Here is a 12,027-nt window from a genome sequence, read left to right on the forward strand (position 1 = left end):
TGATCCGCAGATAAAGTGCAATATGAAACTTGAAATGAACTTAGGAGACCTATATCCAAATCACTACTTAGATGTTTGTGAAATCTCAGATGCACTAAAATTAGAGTACATTCTAGTTCAAAAGATAGTAGTAAAAAAAATAAACTCTGGCATAATAGTTGATGGAATAAAACGACTATGCTATAGAGTCAGGTAAACTCCGTGGCACCACAGGTAAATCTGTAAGGTCAGAACTTGCCACGTTGATCATGCTACAGGATTTGAGTGTAAATGGAGGCAAGTTGCAACAAGTGAATGTAATAAAAGGAAGGAAGGGGAAGATAGGACACAGGTGACAATGATAAGTTTATGTGATTGTAAGTTTTATGCAACTTGGATTGTCCTCAGGGTCTCCAGAATGTGTAGCCTTAAAAGGATAGAACAAAAACTAACTTTATCTGCTGTGATCCTTTTTGGTTTTGACTATATTCACTATATATTAATTTCTCTTCAATAGAAAGAAGTCTACTATAGACCTAGTTTGCCTGAAAACATTAACTTTTAAAAGGTGTTTTATTAGACTGCATGAACTTTACCTCTATTTTACCTTTTGTGTCTTGGATGAAAATAACTAAAGTTCACCAATCCTGGAGTAATAATAGTAATTAAAGAAAACCCCAATAATAAGGATCGGTTCCTTGTTTTTTGCAATAAATTTTCATCCTGGTAGCCTTTAGACCTACTAGTTCCTTGGTGATAAAATGTGTATGCCAGTTCAAATATATAGAATATTCTATTTGTCAAGGACGCTTTAGTTGTCCTTTTTCCCTCCACCTCTACCCCACACTGTTTGGTCCTGGGTTATGGTATGTTCATTTTCTTACTCGTTTTCCTGTTCTAACCACCTATCTTCAGACTGTTATAAACTTCATACTTTGAATACTAGATTGTTTATTTGGTAATATAGCTTGTGAAATCACAGATATGAAACACTGTGTATCTTTAGGCGTATTTCATGCAGGTAGCTACGTGATCATGTATAATTAACGAGATGGCTCAGAAGTGCTGCACCAAGCCTTTCCACTCACATTAATTTTTTATGAGGCACCTGTTTTGAATGAAGGCATGGGTAATATTTCTACTTACCCAGCAAAGCTTTAATAATATATGTTTTTCTTTTTGTGAAATATAGTTTATTTAATATTTCAAATGCAGTATATGGGACTTAAGTGTCTTTTTATTTGAGGGGAGTTGCAGATGATAGCTTCTCTTTCTGTGGTAAATTGATGTAGCTTGTTTATATCTAACATCTTGGTTACAACAATATAATGCTGCTTCCAGTGATAATAGTATGGTGAAGCATTTAAATATATGAATAGCTGAACCTGCTCGAGTATAGTATGGGACAGAGTGTAGCAAACAGAGAATAGCATCACTTTGACACTTTTTTTTGCCTGGTCCGAAGTTTTATGAAGCATCTGGGCTGGAGCCTTCAGTACAATAACTTTTAATTGGAATTAAATCTGAAAATGTCTGCAAGAGCAATGTTTTTTTAAGTGTCAACAGCAGCAGTATCACACTGATAAAACAGTCTGAGCGTAGTGTGTTTCACAACACTGCTACCAGCTGTACTGAAAAGATACGTCTATCTTGGTACAACAGCACTATGATTGAGTGATCCTTATTGGCAATGCTCTTTCAAGTTAAAGTAAAAATGTCTGAAAGAAAAAGATTGTGAAGAGATGCGAAGTTGAGTTTGTAGATGGAGAAAGGACGACTATGTGTAACTCATTTAGGGGAATGAAGTACGTGGTAATTGAAAGAAGAAGGAATATGCTCCTGCTAACTGTCAGGACCTACAAGAATTTGGGAAGTAATCTCCTTTTCTGCTCCCTTCTACTGCAGGTTTTGGAATTGTTTGTAATGTGTGTAAATCATATAACAATAAGTTTACTTGTTCTATATTAAAAGCACATTGAAACGCTTGTAGTGACTTATTAGATAATAGTTCAAAGTGATGTAAATTGTAAGTGTTATAAATTTTACTGCCAATAGGTCTGTCTTGCTCTCTTCAGTAGATTTTTTTAGAGTTCAAATATCAGTATTGACAAAATATCGAACATCAAATTCTGCCAGAATGAGGCATTTATGTACATTGATTCCTTGAAATATGACAAAGGACACTGTTTGTGTTCAATGTTTCATGCAGCAGCAAGGCAGAATAAACAAGGTTATTTTGCTTTTTATTGTATAAGCAGACCACAGTACTGAAATATTTGGTAGTTGAAATTAGTTTCCTGAGTTTACATGTTCTTGAAAATATAAAGGAGTTTGCATGTGGGCGTACAAACAGAAAATAAGTAAGTTACTGAAGCATAGTAATTTACTTGCCTGTCAGCTGAGCCCCCGTAGCATGCTGTTTGTTTGGTACAACCTAGTCATGAAATAAGCTGCATTGGCTTAAAATCTTGCTCGTACAGGTTGGATTGTAACTGTGGTCAGTAACTTATAGTTCAATGACCAGAGCTTTGTTTTTGTGTTTGTACTCACACGTTTAGGAGCGCAAGTCCCAGAAATCTGATGCTGCAAATGCAAGTGGAAGACTAGAGTTTATCTGAAACATTTTCAGCTTCACAAATCCTATCTTTTGAGATGTATGAACTGTAGGAAATAATGGCTGTTGATAAGATCATGAGTTCTTACCAAGTAAGAAGTTGCTCACAATGTTTTGGATTTCTCTTTTCCTGCCTAGGACTTGTGCTTTAAAAGCGAAATTTTCTTTAGGGTAATAAAAATGTAGTGGCAACTTAAATTTAAGTCTTTATCTTTTATTCATTCAAGTCTGAATTAGAATTATTGATTTTTCTGAATAACAGAGTCACTCAAGTAACATTGTATGACATTTAGAACTTTTGTTAAACAAATGAGAAGTCCAAACTGAGCCTTTTCTTTCAGAAACACGTTTTAAAGTTTTGCATATGAACTGTGTGGGTTGCGTTATCTTTATAACATTCAAGATAGATGATTTTGGAAACAACAATCTGCCTTTAATAAGAGAATTTCAAATAGTCATAGGGAAAACAACTTAGTAGTTATAAACAGGAGGTACTAGGAACAGTTTATGTAGTAGCTTTCCAAAACCGTGTAGATAATTAAATGCTGTCATGGGAGATTAAGTAAAAACAATTATTTGCAGAACAGCTACAGATCAGTTAAGTAGTTAGATTAGCTAGGCAGCTGTGAATTTCATAGGTATGTCTCTTGCACATACTCCTACATTTCTTTTTCCTGCCAGCCTCAGCTGTTGTGTTCTGGTTTTTATTACGATTGGATTTTAAATTTGAAGACAGACGGAAGATCTTTATTCTGTCCCAGGTGAAGGAAGCTAATTGGTATGGGCTCACTGAGTGGGAGAAAACATCGAGTGATTTTACAAGTTTGAAAAAGTTGGGAGTGTTTTAGTTTGTGGAAGTTTCATTTTCTCAAGGATAAATGCTCTTTAATATTACTGCCTGAAGAGGTTTGACAAGTGTTACAGCTGCTGTACCTTTTCCCATAAAAATATTTTTTTGTAAATTCTGCAGAAGCAGCGGAATGGAGAGGAGGTAGTATCTTACTGTTGGCATGTTTTTTGACAGGAAAGTTGTAGATTTGCAAGTTGCAGTGATTTCATTTGCATTTGGTGACCAAATACCATCTGGAGCACCATAGAGAATTTATACTTGACTCTCGAGTTTTTTTTCTTTTCTCCGCCCCCCACCCCCACCTTGTACCCTATGCATTCCACGTAGATTATAGGCAGGTGATATCTGTTCCTTAGTTGCCTTCTTTGCTTTTCCAAAGAATACTTATGTCTGACATTTTGAACAACCTTTTTGTCTGACAGTTTTGTCTGTAAACTTGTAATCTGCATACTGAGTTTATGGATATATTCAGCTTTGTCTGTTGCATCGGTGGTACAGAATACTTGAATTACCAGGAATAATGCAGCCATTATGGTATGCATTGCTACGGAGAATACAGTCTTGGCCCTGGAGGTGGACTCTGGAAGACTGTCAAAATGTTAGAGAGCATCTTGAAAATGAGTAACTAAGATTCTGGGTGTTTGATAGGAGCATGCAGTTTCATTTAAAGAACTATTGACTTGTTTGCTTAAAATTACTGATTCTGGTAGGTATTTGGGATTGCTATCACATGTGTTCCTCTGTGAATCTATGGAGACAAGACAAACGAATGTGAGGAACTTAGGGCATGAGTGAGAAACCCCAGACACCCATCTGTACCCTCCAGCCGTTATTGTTGGCCTAAGCAATGCATGGCACGGAAGTGAAAACCCTGTATTGTGACAGGTGCTTCATCGTATAGTTTCAAAATAGAAGCTTAACAGTACAGAGCTTGTTGAGAGAAAATAAATACAACTTTAGCATTTTGCTACTCTTGGGACAATAATCCTTGAAGTGTTGGTGAAGTTGCAGTTAACTCTTGACTCACTTTCACTTAAAATTCAATTAAAGACGTTTTCCCCTTAAATAGGTCAGATTGACAGTTCTTCCCATGCAATCTCTTTGTTATAGGGGGAAGGACTTGTGAAGGAAAGGTGGTATATATAATGTTAATATTTTTTTGTGGGTTGAATTCTTTTGAGCTAAAGCCTTTGGTTTTATGTATTGTCTGGTATCTTGCACTTGATCCATTACTTGCTGGAGGTGCTTCCCCCAAAATAGATACTAGTAACCTTTGTACTATACTGGATGTAGAACATCAGTTTTGATGGAAACTCTTATGAAGAATAGATTATCTTGTATTAATTGGGTAAATCTTTCCTAAAAGATTGTTGTTCAGGATATTCACAGCTTGGTAAGTTTAAAAATGTAATTAAAATTTGATCTGTGACAGGAAAAACATGGCGCTTCAGTTCATTCTTGTTTATGAATTCTTGGCATATTGGGCTGATGCAGTTGTAATCCCCATGTGCTGATAAATGTTGAGAGGAAAAAATGTTAGCTGTAGGAAGGACTTTTTGCAAGGCATCCACGTTAGAGCATACAGTTGTGGCCCAGATTTAATTTCTGCTCTTGTTTCTCTACCTGTAAATTGCTGATGGGTAGATTTTCATGTACAGGAAAACAGAGCATGCCAGCGATGTTTTCAAGCATGTTTCCTGAGAAGAATAACTTGCCAGAGCTCAATTTAGGTGTTTTTGTTACAGCTAAGTAAGGTTCTTGATGCTCACTTATTAACATCCAGATTTTGACGTTTAGTTTATCAGTTAAGTCTTCTAAATTAAATAAATGTTAAGTAGATGGTGTTTTTCGGTATTTACTAGGGATTTAAAGAAAAATAATGGAAAACTTGAATTTTTAAAAAAAAAAAAAAAAAGAAAAAAATTGCTAACGTAAAAGAGGATAAAGAAGGAGTGAAAAGTCTCCTTTACTTTCCATTTCAATTTAAAATAGTCTATTTAAGGTTCTTTCAAGGTACTGTGTTTGATTTACTGTAGTTGTAAGGAATTGGCAACTCTTTCGGGAGATACGAAATATGTTCTTAGCTGCTCTATCGCGAGGTATGTTAATTATTGAATGAGAAGATGTTCCTGTCTGTCAAAACGTATTTTAAGCGTGTGAAGCAATGCATAAAATCAAGAATAAGCACCCCTTCCGGTGAAATGGGTATACAAATTAATAGTATTGCTTTTAATGAAAGTGCTCTTAAATCTTTCATTCTATTATAAGATTATGAAAGTGGGAAAGAAGGGAGTGTTTTGCTGCTGAAATTGCATTATGGCTACCTTTGATACTTTCTGGAAATTACCAAAAGGTTATCTCCTTGTTTCCTGCTCTGATAGGCTTAGCTGAAGGGTGTACAAGCATGGAATGTGTATTACAAGAATTTGTTTTATGTACTCTAGAACTACATAAAACCCATAACTATTGTCGTGCTCAGTATTATTTAGAATGAGACCAGCTAATACATGGAAAACCAGTTTACGAACAAGGAATAAAAGGAATCTCACAGGAGCTGAAATGGAAGTATTTTTGAAGGCTTTCAATTTAAAAAGAAGCTATGAATATCAAGCAGCTGAGTACCACTTATTAATAATTTGAAGTGAAATCTGAAAATGGTTAATTGCTGGTTCTTGAGTTAAGAGTGGAATTAGCAAGTAGGTTCCTATGACAGAAGACTTTTTATTGGAATATTAAGTTACTGAAAAGTCTGTTTCTGGGTTGATTACTTTCAATAAGATAAGTCATTTGCATTTTCTTAATTGCCTAGCACAGATTATTTCCAAAGACATGAAAACAAAGTTAAACTTTCACATTCTTTTGGAAAGAAGATAGGATTTAAAAGTGAATTCATACTTTCTCAGCTTGCAGAATTGTTCTGTGACCCTTATATTTGACATTGTTAATTGGTGTCCGGTGATTGCCAGTTGAAGTTTAGTTTAGACAAAATAAACTTTTTCTTTTAAGGAGGCATATTAAATGAGGTTATTATGCCATCATTTGGGATTAAGGAATTGCTTCATGGGAAAATGCCAACTCCTTTTATACACATGCAGTTGACAAGAGCCTTATTGTGTCTGGGTAAGATGTCTTCATTTTATTTTGTTTTCTTTTTAAAATAAATATTCTTCCCACCACGCCAGCTTCTTCCCTCTTTTTACTTTAAAATTGATTTATGGTTATAGATAACAAGGGTATAAGTTTTTTTTTTTAAAAAAAAAAAAAATCATATCTGAGTCTTCAATTTAGAAGTCAGATTGCGCGTACCTTTTCCTTAATTCTTCTTTTCTTCAGTGCTTTTTCTCTCAACATTAACAGTGTATCTCAGTGTTCAGAGTAGTATCAAATGAATACATATGGCATTCGTGAATTCATTCTCAATTCTAGTCAATGATGTACCATTCTAATATACTGCATTTTTTCCCTTTTTACAGTCTGCAATATCTAAGTCTAAAAGGTAACAAAAAAATATGAAATCTATCTAAGGGTCACATGTAAGATAGCCTAACGCTTTCTATTTTAATTTTTTTTTTTTATCTCCCAAGAATTAACATTTTACATCTTTTCATATTTGGAATTTGGAGGTTTTACTGTTAAATACAACAAATTACCTTCTGAAAATAGTTTGAAGGAAAGACACTGGTGGAAGGTAAAGCCAAGAAATTCTCTACTGAATACCATACTTTTTCCTTTTAATCTTCCTGCTTTCAAAATACAAGCTTAGTTCAATTGAAATAGTTGAATTGTTGAGTAATTAATCTTTAAGTTTTATTGGCCACACAATAGTTATTGTTTTTCTGTTGTGTTTTTGTGGAAAAATGAATTGGCATTCATTGTGACACATTAATAGCTGCATTCTGTAGTGACCGTTTAATGATTCTTTTGCAGAACTGTTTCAGTAAGCCTAGACTTCCTAGCAACCCATGTACATTTAAAGGCAGAATAGAGTTGTTGCTACAAATGTGGTGCTGCACAGAAAGTGCTGGAAATCCGAAACAAGATTATAATAGCTCAGAATCCTTTTCAAATAGAAGCTAGAGTGAGGTATTACTAATGAATTGGAGAGAACTATTGTATAAGATGTGCTTGGAATTAACTAGAGTGTTGAGACCAAACTGAAGTCCAACTTTTGAATGTAAATAAAATTGATGTGTTACCACAGGCAACTCAGTGAACCACGTAATTAGGTTTTTTCCATGAAAAATGAGACATTATACTGCAGCTGCAGCAAAGCAGTATGTAAAGAATTTATATTCTAGTTATATGAAAATTAAACAATCATTAAAAGATTGTATTTTTAAAAGTGCTGCTTGAGGGGGGAAAATGAAAAAATCCAATCAGTAGAATTTATTTTTCAGCAATGTGTTGGGCAATATCATCCACAGTAGTTGATGTTTTTTGCTTCAGGGAATCTTTTTTTCCAGTGAAATGAACTCACTTAACTGTGTGAAGTAAATCTAAGTTAGCTTGAAGTGAAATCTGCATTAATAGAGCTCATTACAGATGTTTGTATTTTCATGTACTGAGTAATCCTAAGAACACAGGGTAAGCTCTAGTGGTAAATTTCATCTTTAAAAATAGATGAAATGCCACCTTCAAAAAATAATAATTAAAAAAAATTTGCATGCAATTGCATTTTGGTAATGTCATGTACAGATTAATTAATGAACTTCTAGTGACATGCACATGCTAATGGATTGCAAATAGAAAACATGGAAACATGACTCTTCTAAAGTTAACCTGTAGTTTCTCTTTAGAGAGGTATGTTTTCCATTACATAAAAGTTACTTTCTTTATTTTAATGCTCCTATTAAATGTTATAAATCTTGATACAAAATTCTTATACCCCAATTCTGAGACTAGTTTCATTTTAAGTGGACTTAATTATACATGTGCACTTATTTACCCAAGGATTTGACAGTAATCTGTATTACAAGTAGATTGGATACCTAGAAACGTGTACATATGGCAATTTAGAATAAGATTTGATGTATGGTTCAGTGTGTCAGTGATCGGCCATGAAATTTGAGAAGCAATGTGGTACACTGAGAATGAAGGTTTTGAAACATGAAGTCTGTTTCCTAATGTTTATTTGAAACTACAGGGCATGCTGAGGTTGTAATATCTTATTTCCAAAACAGCATGCCATGAATATGGAAACAAAAAAATATTCTTGCATAGAATTAAGAGGAGGAGCAAGTGCAAAACAATTGAGCTGTAGTAGATAGAATAGCTTAAGAATGAGGTTGAATTCTTACCTTTGCTCTTTGCCCATGGGAGTTGTGGGTTTCAATAGGAAAAGAAAAGGATGGAGTTTTACTGTTAGTTCTTTCTTTAAAAAACCGAACAATATGAGTGCCTGTGTGTTGCAGGCACTCATGTAATGACAACTAGAACCTGAACTTCCAGTGAAACAGTGTTAAATGGATTTTTCAATACTTACATTTAAGTAGTTTGAAGGAAAAGTGTATGCTAGAGGAAACGCAGACTACTGAAATGTTTTTGTATTCTTGTTGATCTAAACCACACTTTAAACTTTTTCACTTTCAACTGAGCAGTGTAAGAGTAACTTGTAACGAAGCTACCGGTGCCCAGTTTGTCCAATATCAGAAAACTGACTATTGTGTTCCCTTTTGTTCATAAAAATGCACTTCAATTGTCTTTGTATTCTCTTAGTTCAGGTACAGGCTGGTGTGAGACAAGTCACTGTTTCAGTTTCTGTTACAGCTGATGACAAGGTTTGGAGCATCACAGCCCTCAGCTCGCTTAGTTTGCTTCTGCCTTTTACCACCCAAAATTTTGACTTGGAATGAGACCACTGCTGCTTCTGTGATCTAGTACAGTTAAACTCAGGTGTTCCCCTTAGTGGCCCGTTGCTACAGTTTGAAGTACCTGCCTTTTTATAGGCAGGTGGCCTGAAAATAGCCATTCTTGCTAAAAGACCTTTGCAGTCCGTACTTCTTTTTTCTACTGGTACAGTATCGGCCAGTCTTTTCCTGGATTTGCACAAAATCTTGGGGCATTTTTTGCTTTGGAATAGTCAGTGGGACAAAGGGTTCAAATGGGAATGCTACAAATTTGTATAAAAAAATTGATGCGTGAGTGGTAACAAATAACCAGGCAAAGTTAGCACTTCAAATTTCTAGAGAAATTTAAGTTTGAAGTTCCTATATTAAGGAGTGTATATTGATAAACTTGGTCTCTGAAGGAACAGTAGAAGGTGGCAGGTATGGCAGTTTCTAAGCAGAACTCAAAGAAATAAATACCTCATTTTATGTTTTCAAAAAAACATTTAATTTTTATAATTCAACTTGTTCCATGACATTCTAGTTGCTCTGTCTTTTCTGAAACGTAAGTAATACCTTTTTTACAGCCAAGGGAAACTTCAAATCATAGGTGATGAAAGTATCATTGTACAGTGTTTTTTCTACTTGAATGGCTTTAAGAATTTCGTATGTATTCTTTAATGCTCTCTAAAGAGATGGGAAGTATGAAAATCATTACTGTGTCTACAGGGGGAACAGGAGGGCTTATAGTCTTATGTGTTTATGGTTCTGGAGAGTTGGTTAACCAATTGGGGAATGGAAGTTAAATCTCTTGGCCCCTTCTGAGTTCAATAAAATTTATTATATGCAATATTTTGCAACATATGTCAACAAAATTCACTGGAATCTGTTCTCTAAGGCAAATGAGGGGGAAGTGTGTGGTTTTTTGTCTTCCCTGTCTTTTTTTTTTTTGTCTCCCCTGCATTAAAAGGATGCTATATCTGATAATATGGTTATAAGCGGTGATTATAAAGCAAGTATGGCTTCTGTATTTGACTGATGTTCTCTGCTCTGGTTAAGCAATGGATATCATAGTGGACTATGTTGGATTGGGATAGAATGATGAAAGGCTCAACTGAAAATCCTACTCTTTCCAGTGATATTCCTGAATGTGCCTGGGAATTCTGCCACTTTAAAAGGCTGCTATCAAGAGAAATATGTATTTCTGACAAAAGTTTTGTAGGTTTACTTTAACATACAATTGGCTTATTGAAAGATAACATTTTATTTTTAGTTTGTACTAGCATTGTATTTTGAATAACTTAAAAATGACTTTTGGATTCTGTTGCTGTCCTTAGCAGCCCTCAATTGGTAGTCCAATTCTGATTTTCTTTTAAAAGCAAAGTAAGGTTTTTCATTGCTGCAACACAAAGAGAGCAATTATGGAAACAAGACATTGTTTTTCATTGATGCAAGAGCAATAGATGCAGCTAACACCTGGAAAGCAAAGGTTGTTCTTCTTTCCTTGTTTGTTTCAGTAATAAGTGGAAAGAATATATATGCTGCAACTTTTTAACTCTTAATGTGGACAGTTATCTCCTTTTCATGGTAAGTCACTTCAGAACAAATTTAAAAACTGGAAGAGTCTGATACACTTCTGCCTCCTGGGAAAAGGAGTGTAGTTCAATTTTAATCCTGACAAGCCGTTTAAACCTTTTTGCCATTTCACCTTTGTGCTATGTATTGCATTGAACATCACCATAAGGTTCATGTGGGGAACCGTATCTTTTTATGTAGATTGCAGTATATTGAAGTATTACGTCATATGTACAGAAACTATATATTTGGGGGTGAATGTAATGTGAGAAAGGATTGAGATAAGTGAAATGCTGGGCTGTTTAATAGGACACACTAAAAATGTGAAGTGGTATCCTGAAGTGATGTCAATATTGTTGCTTCTTCTTTTCCGCTGGCTTGTTGGTGCTTCCAGCTTAAGTAAGGTCCTCTGATCCTCTGTCTTAGACTCTGCACAAACTCAGAGCTAGAGTTTATACCCAGAAGAGTTTTACAGTCCGAATGGAGAAGTTCCCACTCATCTGTTCCCGTTCCCATTCTTCGGGAATTGATTTGCTCAGGAGCTAATAAGCAGATGAGGTAAAGCTGAGAGCGAAAAACAGCAATGTGTTTTAGAGATCTCCCTAGAGAGACTTTGTACCTGGAGAAGCTATCCATTGAAAAGTATAACTTCTAGACAGATATCCACTGTCCCAGATGTATGTAGAATTATTGCTCAGTCCTCCGTGCCCCCCCACCTTTTTCCTAAACTAAACCAGATTGTAGTAAGCGTTATTTTTTTTATTATTATTTCTTTTTGCTGTGAACCACAGCATGGAAAGTGGGTAGAAAAATGTTTTGCCTGTGAGACTGTTACTGCTTTGTTTCAAAAGAAATACACTATGGTACTCAAATTCCTAACGCCTCCCTTTTTGATATATGGGTTCCTGCCTAGCCTTGTCCTCTAAGTTTCTCAGTAAGCCCACAAAATGTGTATAATTGGTGAGCGAACATTACACATACACACTCTTCATTGTTTACTTGCATGTCCTGTCCTAGACAGCTGTCTAAACTTTGTGCCACAAAGAGATGTTCCGCTTTTAGTATGGCTGATCCTGTGCCTTAGCAACTTCTCAAATTAAAGTGCTCAGATTACTATGTGTTAACAATCTAACCAAAAGATCATAATGCTTGTAGATACATTAAATATATATGTATAAAAAAAC

The 12,027-nt window shown here is 35.1% G+C and overlaps 1 protein-coding gene across 2 annotated transcripts in view; it reads left to right on the forward strand.

Moving 5' to 3' along the window:
* Nucleotides 1–12,027, forward strand: part of MED13L (mediator complex subunit 13L) — a 203,286-nt gene that overhangs the window by 20,161 nt on the left and 171,098 nt on the right. The window lies entirely within an intron of this gene.

This window comes from Calonectris borealis, chromosome 18, assembly GCF_964195595.1.
Source record: "Calonectris borealis chromosome 18, bCalBor7.hap1.2, whole genome shotgun sequence".
Lineage (NCBI taxonomy): Eukaryota > Metazoa > Chordata > Aves > Procellariiformes > Procellariidae > Calonectris > Calonectris borealis.